This window comes from Molothrus aeneus, chromosome 7 (genome assembly GCF_037042795.1).
Source record: "Molothrus aeneus isolate 106 chromosome 7, BPBGC_Maene_1.0, whole genome shotgun sequence".
In the NCBI taxonomy this organism is placed as follows: Eukaryota; Metazoa; Chordata; class Aves; order Passeriformes; family Icteridae; genus Molothrus; species Molothrus aeneus.
Window position 1 is genome coordinate 21,072,343 of NC_089652.1, and position 22,199 is coordinate 21,094,541.

Genomic DNA, 22,199 nt, shown 5'->3' on the forward strand with positions numbered 1-22,199 from the left:
AAGGAAGGTGGGTGTTCTGCCCTTTGGTGCCTACAAATAATCTGCAGACACACTCACCCTTAGCACATAGGTAAGCTGACCTGTTGCAGAATGAACTCTTGTGTGCCAAAGTGTGTGGCACTCTTCCTCAGGGCACCTTCATCTATTCTAGTAAGTAACTGTTGGAAGTTTCTACGAGGTGAAGTAGTAATCAAAAAAAGAGATTTCTTGGTCAAAAATAGTATTTAACATTTTCTGGGAGATCACATTTTGATGGATTCAGGCAGATTTTTGACAAAGGATCAGGTGAAATGTCTTGGTCTTGCTTTGGTATGGAGAAAGTGTCTTTTTTTTTTGGTCAAGAATGATTTCAGTCTGGGTTTAAACTTTTCATTTAAAAGACAAGCCAATTATAGCATTATTTTTTTTTAAATTTCAGATTGTTAAAACAAGGAATGTTTTGAGTAGGAAAATTATTCATTTTCTCGTATTTTATGAAAATAAGTATTTTTGTATTTCTGTGTCAGAAACAGTCTGATATAGGGAAAAGATCTTGAAATTTCTGTCAGGATGAGAAAACAGCTTTCTTTCAACTTCTTCCTGCTATAACATGTTCTATTTTGGGGGTGAGTTTCTAGTTTTATGTCACCATTTCCACTGATAAGTGGAAAGACAGATTGTTGTTTCCCCTTTCCTTTCAGAATTAATCCCGAGTATTAATTAAAATATGGTTAACCTTTAAAACAAACTTGTGTCAAATTTCAGAGCTAGAAAAAGCTACTTAATGTAGAAAAGAAATTTTGTTCTCCAGTTGTTTCTGAAAAGCATTTCTGTCAACAGAAGATGTGATAACTTGGTGCATGTGGCATGCATGCTAAATTACAAATATTAAGTATGGCAGCTCTTTTTCAAAATTTAAAAGAAAAAAATCCTTATCGCCACATTAGGAATCTTGTCTTTCCAATCCATCTGTCCTCAACCCTTGCCCTTGCTGTTACCATATGGGTTAATACAGAGTCAGGGTGATGATCAAAGATGTGAGAGAAGAATGCTCCCACATCTTTCCAGGTTCCTTGTTGCACTCCTCCTCCTCTCCTTCTTTGGCTTTCAGGATAGAAAAAGTTAAAGGAAGATAAATGTGGGAAAACAATATTTGCACTTAAAGCACTTTAAAAATAATTATTTCTTTATTTTTTTTAAACTCTTGCTCAGCTGTTTAACAATATCTCTTTTTGCTCTCAGTATTTTGTCATGTATTTTTTCTCCTCTCTGTTCTTTCTGTTTCTGGTCATTGGGGTAGTTTTAATTTCATTAAATTATTTATTTTTGCCTAGAAAAATTTTTCTGGTTTGTTCTCCTTTTTTCATCTTCTTTACATTTTCATCTGACATGATTGTGAGCATGGCTTTTTGGCTTTCTTGATTTCATTTTCTAAATTCCCTTGTTTTTGTCTAAATTCCTTCTCTGTTCAGCTCTACCTTCTCTTTTTTCCCTCTGCCTTGCCTGTTTCTCTTTTATCTGCACTTTTTTTCTTTAATTTGTGGGGTGTTTTTGTTGTTTTGTTTTATTTGCTTTTTCCTTGTCTTTTTTCTTCTCATTGCTGTGGGTGCCTTTTTGGATAGGTGAGAGAAAGGCAGCCTCACCAAACACCTGTTCAGCATCCATGCAGTAGCTTCAGCTCACTTTGAAAGGGTGAAGAGAAGAGGGGAAATTGAGAGACTCTAGGGAAAGAGAAAAGACGTGGTGATGGGGATGAGGAAAATGGTTGGCAGTCTGGATGAATCCAGTTAGATAAAATCCTCCAGTAGAAAGTAAGGTAGAAAAGATAGGGGCTGTAGATTCCATGACATAATTTTGTTTCTCTCTTTTTCTGTCCTAATTTCAGCCTTCCAATACTTGAAGAGAGCCGACAAGAACGATGGGGAAACATTTTTGTGGGGACACATAGTGATAGAACACGGGTGAATGGCTTTTAAACTCAAAGAGAAAAGATTAAGCGAGATATTAGGAGGAAATTCTTTACTGTGAGGGTGTGAGGCACTGCCCGGAGGAGTTGTGGATGCCCATATGTAAAAGGCCAGACTGAATGGGCTCTGATCAACCTGGTCAGGATGAAAGGTGTTCACATCCATGGCATGAAGGCTTGATCTAGAAGATCTTTAAGGCTCCCCCCAGCCCAAGCCATTCTATGATTCTGTTCTGCTGGTTAACATTAATGCAGAGGCAGGGCGATGAAGTACATACAGGCCATTCACTCACATTTGGCATGCTGGTGTTTTTTTTTTTTTTTTTTTTTGGTCTGACTCTTTTTCTTCATTATTTATCTCTTTTCCTGCACTTGCCCTCTGCTAGAGGAGATCTGTTCTCTAAGGTCATTTGACTGTTCTCAGAACTGCTGAATGGTGCAATGATCTCATAATTATTCAGTGACTGTAGATACTTCTGAGGTGTTGTAACTTTGTATCAATTAATTGAAAATGTTATGAAGTACATGATGAAAATATTGGACAGTGTGGTGAAGCACTAAAATAACAGAAAATGCAGCAGTATTGTAGAGGTGTTTTTACAGTTGTTTTCTTCAGCTGTGATTTCTCTGTTGCCTTCAAAACTGAATAGAGAGCACTTTTAGAGACTCAAGGGATGCACAAGAGTCTTCCATTGAAAGTCAAGGGAGCCTTTGAAATTGCTCCTTATATGTATAAAACATACTCTGTGTTTTTTATTGTGATAGAAATTAAAATTTATTTATTCAGTGAAGTAGATCTTATTTCTTGCATTAAGATCTAAAATATACTTGGTCAGAAAATTTTTTGGGGCTTTTAGGCGAAAAATAAAAAATATACAAATACAAAAATATATAAATAAAAAAGACAATAAGAAATATAACTTAGCGTAGTTCATATTTTGTATAATTTATATTATAGTTGTTCTTCAGAGACTCTGTGAAGACTGAAATTTCACTGTGCTATGTGTTGCACAAATACTTGAGAAAGAGCCATCTTTGACAAAAAGAATTTGTTATGCAAATAGGTGAGGTGGACAGGAGAAGTAAGGAGTAGTAAGTAATGAGACTCTTTCTTTCCTAAAAATCAATCAGTAAATGAATGGTGGAAAAAACATGTTATCTGTATTTTCCAACTGCCTGTTGCTTTCACATCTCTGAAGCCTCAATTTTTTACACTTGATTCACAACACTTGACTCTCCATGTCTATAAAGTTGGTTATTGTATTCCAAGTTTCTTAAAGCTTTTTTAGAGCCCTCTCATCATAGTACACATTTCTGTTGTTGTTCCTTCAAGCCTCCCTAGCACATACCTTATGTGCAGACAGTGCTGGTGGCTTTGCTGTTCACGTTGCTTCTGCCACCTGCAGCAACAACATTGATGTCAGAGTTGTGGTGACAGAAGAAGCAAAATCTTCTTATGCTAAAACTGCATATTCAGCCTATGAACTGAGAATCACTGTGATGATCTTACTTTGCTGGGAGTGGCTAGAAAATATTTTTTTCTTTATCACAATAAGGCAAAAGGTTTTTATGATTTTTTTTGTGACTGTTAACAATAGAAGAACTAAAGCAGTCTTTTAAGAAAAGCAAAAGAAACCAACAAACAACCCATATATCAGAACTTGGGAAATTCAGTAATTTTTTTAAACTAGAAAAATTGACCCACAAAACCAGAAAATCAATACTCTCTTGCCCTGAAAAAAGAAATAAACAATTGTTCAATTAATTTTGTGTGATAAGATTTTAAAGAGCTATGTATTAATGCACATCAAAATTTTCAAGAACTTCTTCTTACTATTTCTTAGGAATTTGTTTATGAGACAACTGGAAATAAAAAAACACAGCTCAGTATGCCTGCAAATATTGTTATGGAATTACCACATGGCAAATGTTGCAATTCTGCATATACACATATTGTTTGAGCACACAGTATGCTATTTTATGGCATTGGTACTGTCCAGTGGTCCCCCATGGATGGGATGTCAGATCTATTTATGTATTTCATTAGGTACTGCCCTGTTAGCCTAGTGCTAGCTTGGGAAGAGGACGTACTCCTATGCTGGTGTTATAGAAGGGATGTTTCCACCATGTAAGCAAAAAGATGCCCTGCACTGTTAGAAATGATGGTTGTGAGCCCTGCTCTCCAAGCCACATGCAGATAACTGGCCGCTGACCATGTATGTGTGCTTTCAGCCACCAGCTCCTATGCAACAGGAAGCTTTTCCTCCTGGAGAATTTCTTTGTTCTGTTTTTATTTCTGTAAACTTACTAATATTCCCAGAAACTCATAAGCATACACAAACCTGAGCCACTTCACCTGCTGTCAGATATGACAAGCTTATTTTCAAGTGTACAGCTCTACGGCTGCTGTACAAAAGATCATATTTATAAAGCCGATCTCTTATCTGAAGGAGTAGCTTCATTATTCTACTTCATTGCCTGATAGCCCCGACTCTGAGAGCTGTGTGAATGGTAACCACAAAGCTGTTCCATTATTTAACTCTAAGCTGCTCTCCATGACTCTCTCTGGGTTGATTTCATCATTTTCCTCCATGCAGGATTTTTTTAGTTTGTTCATATTTGAAGGAAAAAATAAAGAGGTATAGAGAATAAAAAAAACTTGGTAAGGCAAATTTTACCAGTCTTGGAGCCCCTGCAAAGCCATTCATTTGGTGGCCTTGATTATGGTAAAGGTGAAAGTGACCACTTTCATTCTTTTTTCATTAAAGGTGCTTTGTTTTGAGTGAAAACAACGACAAAAGTCAACACCAGCTTTTAGGTTTGAGCTGCATGGGCTGAAATTTTGACCATTTAATTTTGTGTGAAAGAATTTGAAATTCTTGCTTTTCAAATTCTTGAGGAGAATAAAATGTTTACAGGATATTTACAAGTAATTACTATTATTTTTTCACACATTAATAGTATGCATTTCTGGGTGGCTTGTAGTGAAAAGGCAGTTTAAATCTGACTATTTCTTTCTGAGTTTAAAATAAGAATTGAACTAATGTAAAAGTAAATTCTCATAATGTTAAACAGATTTTGAACAGATTTATGTTTTATTGACTGGTTTTTCTGTTCTATAGAACTGCTGATATTTTACATCTTTTACAAATGAACAAATTTTCAAATTTGGATGTGACATTTACAGATTAAAGCATGAAATTCATACAGTTCCTTTTGGAATCTGATTTCTGGTAAATATTATTAGTGTATTCACACAACCTGAATTCCTGTATTTATTACCAGAGTAAAGAGTTGATAGCCTTCAATACTAACAATTCATGATCAGCAATATCTCCTTCTCATCAGCACTGCCCAAGGCAGGCTGGGGGCTCCCCATGTGCTGCAATATTGGCTGCAGGTCTCCCCCTCTGCCAGTTTACCCTGGGATTCCTGCCATGTTCAGTGCTGCAGTCCTTTCCATATGCTTCTAAGGCAGTGATGAGGCTCAGAACCCCTCAGCAAATGGCAAAGTCCCTTTCTGGGGAGATGGCAAGTCTTCATTAAGAGGTGGTTGTCCAATAGTTGCTAAACACTTACTTGATTTGTAGTTCAGGTTTTTTTCCCTCTAACCCTAATGAAGAAGGTTGAAAGCAACTTTCCAGCCCATGGCACCATTGCTTTCCCAGCTCGGCAGCCAGGCTGCTGGAGGGGGCAGTACCAGTCCATTTTTTTAAACTTGAACAACAAAAATATTTATCTGACTGTCAGAAGTTTCACAGCCCTCCTGATGTTGTAGCCCAATGAGCAGGCAGTAAGTGTCATGAAGCAAAGCTCCTTCATTTGCAGGAACAAATCTCACAGGACCTACTAGGATGAGGAAAACTAAAATACAGTTCCTGCCAAGGGACTGGTGTGGAGGAGAGAGCCGGGTGTTTTACTGTGTTAGAGGCATCCATTCAGAATCAGAGGGAGGCAGAGGTAGATGGATGAGCTGGGTGGCACAACTGCCATGGAGATTTTCCAGGCCAGAGTATCATAGTGCAGTTTGTAAACACAGATTTGTCATGGTAATTCCCTTACATTTTTCAGCCTCTAGGTATTATTGAAATAATAATATGAAAGAATAATATTGATTGTGAACTGTTTTTTTTTCCAAATCGTTCCTGCTGAAAAGATCTGCCTTCATCTGTGAGGTTTAGATTACAATCTTGTCAGTGAATAATTATGGTTTGTGCTGTGAATCTCTTGGGTTATAAACACATTTGCTTTGTGTGTGCACGAAGTGAACTGAGTTAAGGTGAAAACTGCTTCTCTAAAAGTTTGTTTGTAGTGTTTGGAAAATGCTACTGGGACTTCAAAAGACTTTGTTTTTAATAGAGCAAAGATTCATATGCTACCTTTAAGCAAGTGAGGGGCTGTTTTTTCCTCCCCAACAGACTTCATATATGCTTAAAAATAAATGCTTATGTCTTCATAGAAGCGTTGGGGTGAGATGACAGTAAGGATGCTTTAATCTATTTCAACTGACTACCTAGTCTGAGAAATCGTGCTTTTTAGAGAAGGCAACTTAAGAGATATCTTTTGTATTTAACATAATTTATAATTAAAAAAAAATTCCTGAATGCCTAGACATATGCAAAAATTCTCTTAATTTTGTGGTCTTCATCTTCTGTAACCTCATTTTGAAGCGGTTTGTTTTCCTGTGTGGTTTTTTTGCTTTTTTTTTTTAGTTTTTTAAATTATTTTTTAAATGCTTACATTTGCTAGTGTGCCTACCAACCAGCTGTAACTGGAGAAGGGAATTAAATGGACTGTAATGTCTTATGCTATGAGTGCCCACAGCTGAAAGAATTTTGTCTACCTTGTATACAGGCTTCAGTAGCATAAGGAATGGCTGAGAGCCCACGACTTTGTCCAGATAAAAGTGGCTGTGGGTGTAAGGGCCAGCACAATGTTACTTTTACACCTCAAATTACTTTAGGGTATATATTAAGGAAGTTTGTAACAGCCTAATTTTTTTTGAACTAATTAGTTTCTCTGAGCTAGTGGAATACTCCTAAACTGGCATAGGCATGTTAGAGCAGGTTATGCTGAAAGGAGCTCAATGGCTGCCAAAGGCAGTCACAGACCTTGTGAAAACCAGTGACTGTGCCAAGCATTCCTTTAGACTCATCAGAAGAGTTTAGTGCTCTTGGGAGATTCTCCAGGAGAAGGGCTCAGTGGCAAGCTGTGTTTGGTCTTTTGGAATATAGCAAGAGTTTAATAAAAACTTTTAAAGCTCAATTAAAAATTCTCCTGGTCTGGGGATGTAACATTTGGTAAGTGTGTTATAATTGTCACAAAGGACATGATCCAGCACACGGTTAAGTCAAGGGGGCAATTTTATTGTCTACAGCAGGTGTTGGATGAAGCCCAGATTTAGGAGTTAACACTGATATTTGTAACAGTGAATAAAATTTAGAACTTTGTTGCTGCATTAAAAAAAGCCTTGGAAGGGCTTGTTTAGTTTTTGAATAATCTTCAAATTACCTTGGAGTTGTTTCTGAAATGTTTACGATGTTAAAGTGGACTTGGACTCTCTGTGATATTGGATACTGGCTTGGAAAATTATTTTTGCTCTAAATGCAGCAGAGTTAGAGTCTGAAAATATTATTTAAAAGGTCAGAGGAAGTTTAAAAGTTTTCAGGATGCATGCTAAAATTCACTAGTAAAACAGAGCTTTCATTAGCTTATTTATAGGAAAGTTAATAAAATCTATAAATTTAAACAGTAACTGTACAGAATTAAACTGTGAAAATTAGTTTGTAGTGACCATACTAATATTATATTAATATCTCTCATTGTATTAAAAAAATAAATTGCATATGGTTTCCATTTTTCCTGCTACTATACATACATATCTATATATCTCTAAGTACATTTATCTGCTGATTCCTGTATCTAAGAGAGCTTTTATAATCACTTGCTACTCTGGACTTCAAAGTCTTCACAACGTAACTAGATGGAATTTCATCAGGCTCTAACTTTATCCCCCTCTTTTTTTTTTTCTGTGAGATTTTTAAGGAATAGGTGCAAAATCTCAGGTAGGCTTTTATCATGTCCATTTGCTGAAGTTGCTAAAATTAAAAGCAAAACTCTCCACTACTGACTGCTTCTAGAAAGCATTGGGATTGTCCTGTTAGACTGCTTTCTACAGTTAGAGAACTTAATTAGATCTGGAAAATGGTTTTCTTTCCAGAGATGCATCCTCACGTCTTTCCTGTTACATGTTTCTGTAAGTACAGTCTTCTACTGTACTTCCTGCAACATTTATATTTGTTTTGCAACAGGACAGGTTGTAATGAGGGACTCTGCTCCAACCAACCTCCATTTCCAACTATCATTTCTCTTCCAGAACTGGCAAATCATAGGAATCCCCTGATCAAAAGCACATTATGCTACTTCATTAGAGTTTGTCACATGAAAGGAGGCACTTTCATTTTCTGATTACTTGTTATATGTTCTAGTGAGTGATCTGAATTGTACTTTAAAATTAATTTTTTATTGGGTGCTAATGAATTATTTATTTATTTTAAAATGTAGTCATCTGCAATCAAATTTTTTCCCTTCAGTTTCTATATTTGGAATCTGCTGATAGTTACTGGAAGCTGTTTGGGGATTGGAATACTCAGCACTATTGTATTGTGATCAATAATTAAACTTAGTGCTGACATGTATCTAGTTTATGCAGCAGCCTCTGACAATCCATCTTGCAAAATTAATCTTTTCCCATTTATTTAATAGGAGACTTGAACAATAAAATAATTCGAATGAGTACCAATGTGGGATTATTTCTGGTCAATATTGCTTTATTATAAATTGGGTCCACGTACTCATTAGTAAATTAACTGTCAAACCTGAAAACAGCTTTTTTTTTTTAAAGGTAATTATTGGTACTGAAGACAAGAAGGCACTTAACCTTGCTGTGCAGTCGTCCTTACCACAGTGTTTTTATTCCAGGCTATAACTACCCATCAAAGCTGCAGAGGGAAAATAATTAGAGATATTAAATGGATAGAATATTAACTATTGAAAAGCTGTGTTCTTTCTGAGCTGTTCAAATTTGTTTGGATTCCCAGTGAATGAACTGTGTGTTCCTTTGGAGGTTATTGTTTGGGGTGTTTTTTTTCCCAAACATTGAGAAATGTGGTTGCATCTATGGAAAAAAAAAAAAGAAACTCATATTTAAAGATGGCTGAAAACTGTGAAAAAATACATTAAAATTATTAGTGCAAATGAAGTATTGCTTGTAATTAAAAAGAAATATTTATAAAGGAAAGTTTAAAGAAATAGAAAGATGGTGAAATACTCAGAGTTGTTTCTTTTTTTAATTAAAATATACTCTCTAATGAATTTAGTTTTAAACTATTGCCTGCTCTGAAACTGGGCATTTCCCATTTTGCTCTTACCTCAGTTCAGTAACTCAGTCTGTTTATTCCTGCTTAAGACATTTGGTTATGCCCAGTAGAGCATTTGTAAGAGCTGCTCCATTCAAAGCATTTGTGCTAAACAGGGTTTAGGATTTGAGAGTTCTGTTCTCAGTGTTGATGAATGACAGCCATTTAAATTTTTATAATTATTCCCTAAATCCATTTTGAATCTGTAGGAATCTCCAGAGCGATTTATAAGAGAACAGGTAAAGCAGCAAATCTTATTCTAATTTATTTAGTTATTTATTTCAAGTGAGGGGCATCAGAACTTGCATGAGCACTGAATTTGTGGGTCCTAATTTGCATTTCGGGGCTGGCCAAGAGCTTTCACCACTGTGCACCGTGCAGAAGGGGTGACAGCCCTCCCTTGGGGCCTTGGGACAAGACTGGCATCTTGGATCCTCTCTTCAGCTTTGCATTGAGGAGAGGTTTCCTCTCTGCTTGGCCACCTTGTCCCATCCTACAAACAGGAAACCAAATTACTTTGAAATCTCTATATCTAGATTAAATTTTAAGATAATCAATTGACAATTTCTGAAGTTTATTTCCCCAGAGGTGGTTAAGATTAGATATTAGGAAATCCCCCTTTCACTGAAAGAGTGGTTAGGCATTAGAAGAAGTTGCCTGGGGAGGAGGTAGAATTATCATCTCTGCAAGTGTTCAGGAGGTGCCTGGATATGTTGAGGATGTTGGTTAGGAGTGATTATGGTGGTGCTGGGTTGATGGTTGGACTAGATGATCTTGAAGGTCTCTTCCAACCCTGATGATTCTTTTACTTGTGGAACAGAGACTCTCTAACATTTGTTTAAAATACCATTCCAAGTAATAAACCCTTGAATTTACTCTACATTTCTGAGTGTGGCTATGCTGCATGGTATAACTTGAGTACCAATAAGGATAGATTTGCTGTGTTACAAATGTGGTGAAACCTCTAAGATGCATTTATTTTATCAGATATATTTTATAATTAATATATTTTATTATGCAACTGCTTACTATTATAAAGAAAATAAGATAAATTCTATGCAGATTACTTGTTAAAAAAATCCAAAACCACTTGAGATTGAATTAATACCTTGTTTTATCCATGGTAACATGGCAGATAAGACTGTATAGAGTGTATATTTCATGCTTAAATACATTTTTCAGCTGAAAGTAACATTCATTTCTTAACTTGCCTGTTTTATAATTCTCTGAAAAAAACCTAGACCCAACAACAACAAAAATACCCTTAGAAAAGCCCAAAGCCTCAAGGCCCTTCAACAGTGTAGAAGTTAACTAGGAAAGAAACTATGATTTTTTTTTTTTTTTCTTCTTTATTAATTCGGGCCCAGGCAGATTGATGGAGCTTTAGCTGGCAAAGGAACAGGGCAGGTGGACTTAGCCACTGCTCTGGACCAGATGAACACAGTGTGTTGTGTATTCAAAGGAGAGAGCAAGACAAATGTATACAAGCATGAAGGGGCCTTCAGTTAGCATAGGGGGGGAAAAATTCTGGTATATTAAAGCTAAAGAAGGATGTATGAAAGTGGGTCACTGCACTACTATTCTTACTCCTTCTGTTCCTGTACATGCAAAAGGAAGCAAGATGGTATATATGCAGATGACTATGGAGGGCAAGTGTAAAGGTCAATGTATATAGTTCTGCCCTGGATTTCACAACAGGCCTGGCAATCACACAGTCTGTAGAGGTAAAAATGAGTTTTTCTGTCAACCAAGTCTGAAATGAAAATAGAATCCTTGTGTTTTTTATGGCCCATATATTTCTGATACATAAAATACACAATGGTTTGAGGTAAATTTAACAAAAAATTTCAGTTTTTGAGAAATGCAAAGGCCCTCAATTTGCCTTTCCTTTAGGAATACTGGATATTTCTTGCAATCACTACATTACTGTCTTTTCTATAAAACTGTCTAATGTTCAGGTAACATATTCTGTCATTTCAATGTAAATCTACATAAAGTGACCCTTTTGGCCATTATGACTTTTTCTTTTGTTTGATGAAGGTTTATGTAAGATGGCGAGCTTTTTCTAGAATGCTTGGGAGTAATCATGACATGCTTTTGCACAGGCATCTCATGCATGATATTTGTCCACACATAGTGTTGGCAAAGTTGACAGAGATGTGTGTTATAACTATTTTTGTATTCTGGGCCACAAGTAGAGCCTGAAAACAGACTTAGTCAGGGTACAGCTTTTTAGCAACAATTCATAGAAATAAAATCTTCTCTTAAAGCCATAAAGATGCCAACCTGTGATGATAAGACATCCCTTAGGAGGTCATTTCAAAGGTGCAAGATGATGCCCGTGAGTTCTGGGAAGTGATTTTTGCTTCCAGTGAAATCAATCAGTGCATGAGAGGGCCCTGAGTGATAGATGGACACTTCCTTTTATTGAGCTAAATAATTTCCTAATAAGGGTTGAGTAAATGCTACTGTTAACCACAAGAAATGTGTTGATTAAGTACAAGAATAAGAATGCAGTGATCTACAGCACTAAATAGTTGTATGGAAATGGGCTGTTGTTTGTTAATAACAAACTATAAATTGTTAAATCCAGCAACATTTTGTTTTAGACTATAACAAAAGTACTTCATATCTGAAACATGTCAATTATCATGAACTTACTGATCATCTATTCAGTACTTTCTCCTACCTCCATTTTATATTCCAATCAATAAAATGAAAGTATATCTTGACTCATTTGCTACTTGACTGTTTACAATTTTTGGAGCTACAATGCAGACTACTCTGAATTATAGGGCTATATATTATTTACAAGTTTTTATGGCAGACTACTTTGAAGGATTGTAAAAGGTTTTTTTTAAGTTAAGGGTAAGCATGAGAAATATATCTTAATTGGAATCAGCTATTTTATTTTGCATGTGTATTTTTAGAACTGCCATTCATAGCATTTTTTATAAAGAGTATTTTGGTTTTGAACCAACGTATTTGGGAATAATTTTTTCTTCCACTTTAGCGATGAAGCTAATTTTAAAGTATTATTAGTGGTGAATGTGATTTTAGTCAAGAAATCAAGATGTGAATTTTTGAACATGTTTCTCCAAAGGTGCACTTCTCAAATTATTACTGTGAAAGTAATTTATTTCAGCCAAACACTCTTCCCACATATTGTTAACAGGAATCTGCACTCCAACTCATTTAACAGCTTTTTAATTCAGTAGTTATTCCATTTTAATAGAGCCGTTTCTTCATCATTCTGCATTTAGTGATAAATGGTGCCAGGATATATGATAAATTAAACCATAAAGAACTGAGTTAAAGTAATCCAAAGGGTTTGACTTGAAAGGAAGAAACACCGAGTTTGCTCAGCATAGCTGTCTGAAAATTCCTATAGAGAAAAACACTTCCTCTCAAAACTAAACTGTGAAATAAATTTGAAAGCAAAGTTTTAAACTCTAACTGCCTTTCAAAGTTCATCCTGATAGTACCTACCAAGCTGCACAATTGCATAATGGACTCATCAGTCTGAAATAATGTCTCAAAAAGCTACATAATTTAAAAAATCTTATAATTCAGGTGATACCTATTTAAAACTCTGATAGTAATAAAATCTCAGCTTCTGGAAGGTATGTTCTGAGTGGACGGCAAAACCTACCCCAAAAGTTACATGAACTGTGAAAATAAGTAGTTTTTGACATCTGGAATACAAGTGCTTTTGTGGTTTGTTGGGTGGTTGAGCTGGTTTGGGGTATTTTGTTTGTTTTGCTTTGGGGTTCTTTGCCTTTTTTTGTTGTTTTGTTTTTTGGGGTTTTTTTTCTGCTCACAGGAGAAAAAACCTGCAACTTTCACCTATGTATATTCAAGTGTTGGAGAATTGTGGTGTTGTAATTCAGCAATATGGACTTTTTTTTTTTAAGAGGAAGTATTCTTCCATTTGCTTCAGCTCTTCTTTGTTAACTCTGTTTTACAAAAAATATGCACCAGCCATCTATCTACAACTTCCTTGAAAATGAACACAAGCCTTTTAGTTTCCTCCTTGATGAGCTGAGGTCTCAAATTTCTGTAGAGAATAACCAGTAAAATGGTGTAGGAATTAACATATAGGCATGTTTTAAAGTAGGTCATTCATTACAATATGCATAGCATGTGTCAGCTTTCTGCTCTTGGCATTTTTGTTACTAAACCTTCTTACTTCTGAACTCTACTTGATATGGCAGAGGTAAATTTGATGGTAAAAGAGTGCTTAGATAAATGATAATGAGGTATGAGCCCCTTTTGAATAGGTTTGGATCTGTCTATAGAGAACTGAAGTAGCTATTAAGTAAATCTGCGATGTGGTCTGTGTGAAATGAATTTGAGATCTTACTCCAGGTTCTAGTGAATGTTTTTTTAAGACCTTACTTAACCAATTTCTTCTTGGTAGTATGAAATGGAGTATGCAAAGAATCATCAGTGTGGTGATCAAGGGGAGGGAGTTCAAGGCTCAAAGTTACAGAAAGACTAGTTCATTTTGTTAATTACATTTTAAATTGAACACCTTTGTAAAAGATCCCTTAAAACTGATCCAAGCATTTTTTTTTTGTTAAACAAACAACAAAACAGACATGTATATGTTAAACTGTGTGTGGTGTGGGTTTTATTTTTTAATAGGCAGCATATATTCACAGAGTGTGTTTTAAGCCCTTTCCAAACAAGACCTCTCTCCAAATGACTTGTTAGCAAGCTGAGTTTCTAACCAAATTGACTTAAGAAAAGGGGGTATTGTGCCATCAAGGGGGTAAATGACTTGTTAGCGAGCTGAGTTTCTAACCAAATTGACTCAAGAAAAGGGGGTATTGTGCCATCAAGGGGGTAAACTGCTGGAAGATTCAAGAAGTCTCTTCAGTGGTCTCTGACAGCTTTGCCATTCAGAAAAATCAATGAGATAATGGACAAAGACAATTTTTCAGTGCTTTGAAATGTTTGGCGAGTGCATTTTCCATTTCAAAACTTGGTGCGGTTTGTTTTGTAGTTGGTGGTTGAGAAAAATTAAGTCACTTCTCTTCAGCTTTGCCTTGTATCAAACCTGCCTGTTTGTCATTCGTTAAGGGCAAGTAATTTGCTACTGTAATGATAACGAAGGGTGTTCAATTGTAAGAACTTAAACTTTTGATGTTAAATTGGAGCATATGCCTTGTAAAGCTCAGGCTTAATATTCTCTAAATACACAATTTTGTGGGCGGTCCTGAAATGTGGTATTTCACAGGAGATGATTTCACCTTTAACAAACAATAATTTCACTGAAGTCAGTAGCAAAGCTTGAATTTGAATGCCTATGTTGTTTCATATGGGCACAAAGGTAATTTATGGTCATTTTCCTTTTAAAATGATTATGTAAAGTTTCTACTGTAGATGTGTTTCATGCAGTGATGTTTTGGGATTATATAGTTCTATTTTAAATAAAGGCCATAAAGTACAGGTGCTTTCTTGTTAACCTGGCTTTTAGTCTAAAATTATGTTTCTGAATTGTTAGTCCTGTTTGAAAAATGTTCTCTTGAACAGATCAAGTTCTCTGATTTTAAAATCCACCAACATAATATTCAATCCCTGTATAATGCTGTCAAAAGTTCATGAAGTGGAATACTAAAAATGTATTTGATTTTTTAGTTCTATAGTGAAACAAAAGAAATTCCCTGGCATATGTGAGAACTTGAGAGCAGCTGTACTGTGTTAGCTCCGAAGATCTATGTACCTCAGTATCTTTTATCAGTCTCGAGAGCTGGCTATGGGATGATATTTAGACAAGGGGATATCACAAACAGTAGGGAAAGTGTGAACTCCACATTAATGCCTAGCTGCCAGTGTTGGAGGACACAGTATTTGCATCTCAGCATAATCACCTAGAAAGCTGCCTTGTGGAAAAGGACCTGGAGCTGCTGGGTGGCAGTGGCTGAACACAAGCCAGTTGTGCCCAGGTGGCCAAGAAGGCTAATGGCATCCTAGCACTATCAGCAGCAGTGTGGCCAGCAGGACCAGGGGCATAGCTGCTTCTCTGGTGAGGCTGCACCTTGAGGGCTGTGTCCAATTCTGGGCACCTCACTGCAAGAAAGATGTTCAGGTGCTGGAGCGTGTCCAGAGAAGGGTCTGGGGGACAAAAGCTATGAGGGGTGAAGGAGGGAGCTGGGGTGGTTTAGTCTGGAGAAAAGAAAGCTTGGAGGGACCATTCTGCTCCCTACAGCCACCTGTAAGGAGGTTGTAGCCAGGCAGAGGTTGTTCTCCTTTCTCAAGTAAAAAGAAATAGGACAAGAGTAAATGGACTCAAAGTTGTGCCTAGGGAGGTTCAACTGGATGTTTGGAAAAATCTCTTTGTGGAAATGTTTGTCAAGCACTGGACTGTTCAGGACAGTGTTTTTTACTACCCTGGGAGGTATTTAAAATATATTGTAGTTGTGGCACCTGGGGACATGGTTTGACCTGGGTCTGGTGAACCTGTCAGTGTTAGGTTAGTGGTTGGGCTTGATGACCATAGAGGTTTTTTACAACCTGACTGTCTGTATGGCTGTACAGAGCTTTGGATAAAACTGAAATGTTAAAAAGACTCATCTTTAGGAGGGAGGAAACTTAGAGAAGGATCTTATATTTGGTTTTAAAACAGCTAGTATTCCCTCTTAGGTTTAAGGTAATTGTGTTTTTAGGAATCAAAAGGCGCTGTTTTGTTAGCACTTTGTGAATAGATTCTGCTAGTCTTAATCCTGGTAGTTATGGGATACCTGGGGAAATTTGCATAAAGAAAATGAGGGTTGTATTCCTAACATCAAAATTGTTTTTCCTAAAGAATATGAACGTAAAAGAATTTAAATTTTTTTACATGTCAGTCCATAAATTGTTCCCCTTCTAAGAATGAGGAGTTCTCGATCCCTAGTACTTTCATCCATACCTACCATCAGCAATTAAGTTAATATGAAATGCAATTTATTATATGATTTGTATTACATGGTGCATGGAAATATTCATATTGTGTGCACATATTTGAATTGCACATTCAGAATTCAAGCATTTTATCCCATTTAATTATATTTTTCCCAAAAGGGTACTAAGTGCCTTAAACTTTTGCAAAGTTGGGAGAGTTTCTGAAAATTGAGGGCAAGAAACCCTCATGGAGCTGCCATACTGCTTTAAATGGACAGTGACACCACAATATAGTTGTCCAATATTTCTTTTTGTATACTGCTTATTACAATGGCTGGCCTTGGTAGGTTATTTCACTAAGGGCAGCAGCACAAGAAAACTCTACCTTAATTCTTTTAGCGTCCAATTCCCCCCCCAGCTTAAGTTCATAACCCCTTGTACTTCTATTTAACAGAAGCTCAGATAGCCTGCAGCATCTCTCCTTTCTGTTCCCTTCAGGATTGTGTGTACCTTAATAGAGTTTCTTCATAATCGCCTTCACTTTTGAAAAAAGCCACAAAATTTCCCTTAGCTTTATAAATAATCAAGCTTTCCACATCCCAGTCTTACCATGTAAAGTTCCTCTCCATTGTTCTATACTCAACAACTCTAAACTATTCTTTCTTTTCTGACATGATGACTTACTGAAGTTATCCCAGCGGCTGAAATGCTTGCTTGTTATGGAATGCTTTCCTTGACTCACCTCTGCTGCTTAACCATTTCAGAATTTGTTTTGCCCTTTTAACTGTGGTGAATCACAACAACATTACCAATAATGCATATAATGCTATAGAAGTTGGTGCTTTGTATTTTGTCACATCCATATTCTGTTCTGTGAAAAGAAAATTAATTTTGATCACCTGTTTCTCTACTCTTGCTTCATTATTTTACAATTTTTAGAATGACTTTTAGAACTCACTTTTATCCATTCAGACTCTTAGTTTGTCCTAAGACTTTCTGACCTATATTGGTTTTCACTTTTGTATTGACTCACTCCCCCAGCCCATTTTTGTGTCAGCAAAAACTGTCTCACCTTTCTTCCCATTTCTTCTGCCAGGTCATAAATACAGAAAGAAGAAGAAAAAAGCCCCAAACAAACCCAACAGTGTCAATTCTAATGCTCACGGCATCCCCCTTATCAACTCCCTACATCCCCACAAGTAACCTTTGTGTCAGATATCCAAGCTCGTTCTCTAACCACCTCTAGTCCTATATTTTCTTGACCTTTATAGGGCAGGATTTTCTGCAATTCTGTATAAGAAGTATTCCTTAATTCCAATGTGTTTTGTCTGAAAGTTCTCTAGTCAACACTTTTGTTACTTTAAGAAAGAACTCTGTAATTTTCCATTCTTACTAGCTTTTTCTAGAATCACGTCAGAATTTTTTTTCCTACTTGCTCCTGTCTTTGTATGGAGTTGCTGTAACAGTGAGATATGGCAACACATTTCATCTACTTTCAGCCTGTACCTGCAAGATTTGGTAGTAATCTGTGCTGCTCCATGTCATAGCATGAGGACAAACCCCTTCAACCTATGCTAATATGCCTTAAAGGCACAATTTGGAGGTTGAAAGCACTTGTAATTTTAGTGCCTAGCAACATATCTGGATGAATAATTATTATGCATTCATTTCCCCAAGTGTTTTAAATATTTAGCTATAATTATTATCTGACTGTAAATTTGATCCATTTGCAGCTTTTTCTCCTCACTTTCTGTATGAAGTTATTCACAGCACTGTTTTGAGACAGAATAGTATTGGAAGAATAGTACTGCATTTTGAGAGAAACATGCTGATTACATTCCCCAGCATTTTAATAGACAGATATACCAGGTACCACATGTCTGTGATTTACTACAAGACTGGTAAGAACCAATTATTGTACCACCTCTGGCTGGAAAAAGGATGAATCTATGTAGCTTTTTTAATTATGCCATTCTACTAAAAAAAAAGTTTTATCATTGAGTTATCTGAATTTCCATGGTAAGCCTAGGTGTGAAAGGAAAGCTTATGGTACCAAGATCATTTGTTTCTGTAGGAACCTTCTGTATGTTTATGCCAGAGTGTTTTGTGAGCAGTTCTTGACAAAAGTGGATAAATAATACCTTCTAGTGTATAGACAAAACACATTGTGTACTATCTGTGTGGAATAATTGCTCAGATTTTTTTCCTTAGTTTTAATAAATAATTAAGAATCTGAATTGCTGTTGTCTCCAAATTTAGTTTCATGAAATCTTTATACAGAACATTTTTTACTTTTTTTCCAAATTACTTATAGGCATTCCCAGTAGAGATTTTATTTTTGCTTGTGCAATGAACAGGAGGTTATCATCAAATTTTCTATAGGCTTGATGCCCTATTATTCTGCTAAGAGGTCACTTAAATAACCTTGTTAATTGATGCAAGGTTACTTATGCAACAGATCACTGACAGAGGAGAAAAAACCCGTTGTGTTGAACAAGTTGGTTTTTTTCCTGAAAGACCTGTTATCTGCTTCTTGTATTGTCAAATGCAGTGGCATATTGCAAAAATGACATGCAATGGATGTCATCTTTTAAAAGCTTTCTTTGCTCATCAATTTTTCATAGGTAGGGTCCAGAACATTAAAATTTGGACAGGAGAAACTCGAGTAAAAAGAATTGCATTGAGATTCTCTTGGAGACTTTCCTCTAAAATAATACATTGATATTCAAACTATTCTTCGTTCATTTGACTAATGAGGCTTTTGTTAGTTTCATGTGCTAAAGACAGTGGCTCTTCAACTGCTTATTAAAAAGGTCTGACTGACTGACTTACACATTAATGATAGAGAGGAAAGTCTCCTTTAAAGAAATATGCCTGTGAAGCAGAGACTAGACATCAAATCCTGGTGTTAAAACATTTTCTCAAAAGAAAAAAAATAAAAATCTGTGCGAGGTTCTCTGGTGTGGTGATGGCTACAGGCCTTTGAAAAAAAAATAGTCTAAGATCTGCAAGAATGGTGTTTCTTTTTTTTCCTTTCTTTTTTTTTTCCTCTCCTCTCTTCTTCTCCCCGCTCCCCCCCCCCCCCACCCATTTGCTGTTGCAGCTTCAGCTTTTCTAAGGATTTTTCCAAAAGAGAACACAGAAAGGGATTTGGTGGAAATGCATCAATAGGTGCAGAGTAGTAAAGCATATCAAGAACACTAAAACTTATTAAATTCAAATAAATGAGGAATTATGGTAGAAACTCAATACTCCCTTCATATTGTGAAGTGGAATAACAATGTAAAATATGGACAACATCCCCCCCTTTTTTTTTTCTTAAAAAAAGAAAACGGCTTCATTCAGATGATTAATTTCCTAATGTTTCTCAAAAACCCTTTAAGCCATTTGTAGAAAAAATGGCTCCTTACTTAAAGATATTTGCAGCTACTGAAGTGTCTATCACTCTTTAGAAAGTACTTGCCTTTAGAAGCTTCAGTGGGTTTTCTGAGAAGATGTATGATTTGAGGTTTTGTTTTCTTAATGAAAATTTAACTCAGACATAAAAATTTAAGACCAATTATACATCAAAAAAATTCAATTTTGAGCTTTTGCATAATTGGATATTACTAGTTTAGGCATATTTTTTCTGCTAATTTCATGTTGTATGAAGATAATTCTAACAGCAATCTCTTGATCTCATATATGAAAAGAGGATCATTCTACATCCTGCAATACAAAATGCTGGCTAAGTAGTATTATATATTATATATATATTTTTTAGCTGCTGTTGAAGGGTGTTAAGAATTTTTAGCTACCTGAGAACTAGAACCCTTATTTCATGAATGGGTGAACTTGCCACTTTCTTTGAAACATTTTTGACAAAAACAGCTTTTATTTGCAATAAGTAATAAAAAGTGGCTGAGTTTAATAATTCTGCCTTTGTAAAATTGATTAATGTCTGCTTCTATAACATGGGTGTTATAGCATCTTTATCTCTTTCTCTATCCTTTTTGGGTAGAACAAAATGCTAACTAAGACTTGGAATGACCTACCAAGCCTGTCAGATTTTTTACCTCAAGCTGTTTCTTGTAACTGTTTTGGTTGTTTTGGATTCACTTTTTGCCTCTATTTCCCTAAAAGAAGTTTTTGTTCTCTGTAGCAAAGCATTTCTTATTGGGCATTGATGTACTCCAGCGAACCCATGGTTTCTAGCTGTGAAACCCATCAGCTAAGTCAAACCTTCGGTAAATTAGTGTGGCAAAGAGAAGCAGTTTAGGATATTTCTTTTTTATTAGTGTGTAGGTCTTTTCCAGTGTTGCACTCTGAGTGGTGTCAATAAATCCCTTCCAAAGAATTCTGATAACCTTCTTTCATTCAAGTCTCTCCAAGTGCTCTGTCTGCTTGCAGTCTAAGACTTGATGGATTGCATAGGTTTTTTTCTATAATATATTTTTACACATGTTTTTGACCGCAGGTTTCAATGACAACTGCTAAATATAACCCTGAAAATATTAAGACACAGACAGGTAAAATTAGAAGACAATATCATATAATCTGGTGGTATAAAAGATATATATGATTGCTTTGTGTCCAGAATGGTTCACCAGGTCCAAAATAGTTACCTTGTATATCTGCACCTCATCTCTTTCCATAAGTAGAGAGACTGCAGTACATGGTTCATGGATGACAGGTGAATGGCATTGGAAGTTCTACCTTCAGAATAAACATTTTACAATAAAAATGTAAACAAAACACAAATTAAAAAGAATAGTGTTTAATCTTGAATTTACTAGTATTGCTACCTCTTTGGAAATCACATGCAGAGGGATTTATGTATTTTAAATAGTTCTGAAGCCTCTGAGTTGGTGTAATCAGTGTATTGAAAATGGCAGAGAGATGGACAAGGTGAGCACGGGCTTAAAGGAAGACAATGCACAGAATATATTGCACCTTAAATGAGGTGTCGAGGGTAATCAGATGTATAATTTGATGGGAATCTGTCACACATCTGCATGGTTTACCAAAAATAAAAATTCAATTTGTAATAAATAGGCTCATCATCCAGAATAAGCTCTGCAAATTCCTGCAAGAGATACAGAACTATACAATGCATAGTAGTTTTTTCTAAAAAAAAAAACCAACCAAAACCAAAGATAGAAAGTTGGACTAGCCCTGCAGGAGACTTTTTTAAAAAAATAATTGTTCATGCTCTGAGACATGAAGCATCTTGCAATACCCTCTGTAGAGTCAAATAATGTAAACAAGATTTATATTTTCAGCTATTGTACCTGTTTGGAAGCATGCTGAATACAAGATGATGTTAATCTAAGTCTTGATATTGGGAGGTACAGGTGTTTGGAGATTCCACAAGTTTAGTAAGAGGTATGGATACCCAACAGTTGGTCGGCAGCAGCTGCAGTCCCACTGAGTATTTTTTGTATGCAAGTCCTTTATTATCCTGTCATTGCCACCATGTATTCTTTATATATAATTTTCTGCAGCAATGCAGGCTTTCATTGTTCCCTTAATTTCATGGTTCTATAGTGCTGTAAAGAGCCCTGTGCCAGTGATTTGAACTATGCTGTACAAGTCCTCCAAATGTGCGTATTTTGGGCTGAAGATTGGTATGCCATTTACCTGTTAGGCAGTGATAAAGGCCAAATCAAAGATTGAACTGCTAACTGCTCCAAGGACAGGGGCTAGCAAAGGTGCTAGCACTTCAAAGTAATTGTCATGCTCTCATTCTGTAGAGATTTTTTTGAGGTGGATATTTTGTGCGTGTTTATGTGTAATTCAAGGCTTCAGCATGGCAGAGAGAGAGAGAGAGAAGCTGGCCTCAAAAGAGTTCTTTTAAGAACCCAAAAGAGAAAGAATTGTTATGTCTGTTTTATCTTCAAGCATCAGAAAGACTTTAATTAAGATATCCCTGGGTTCATGTGAGTTTGCTAGAGCTCACTCACCGGGAGGGT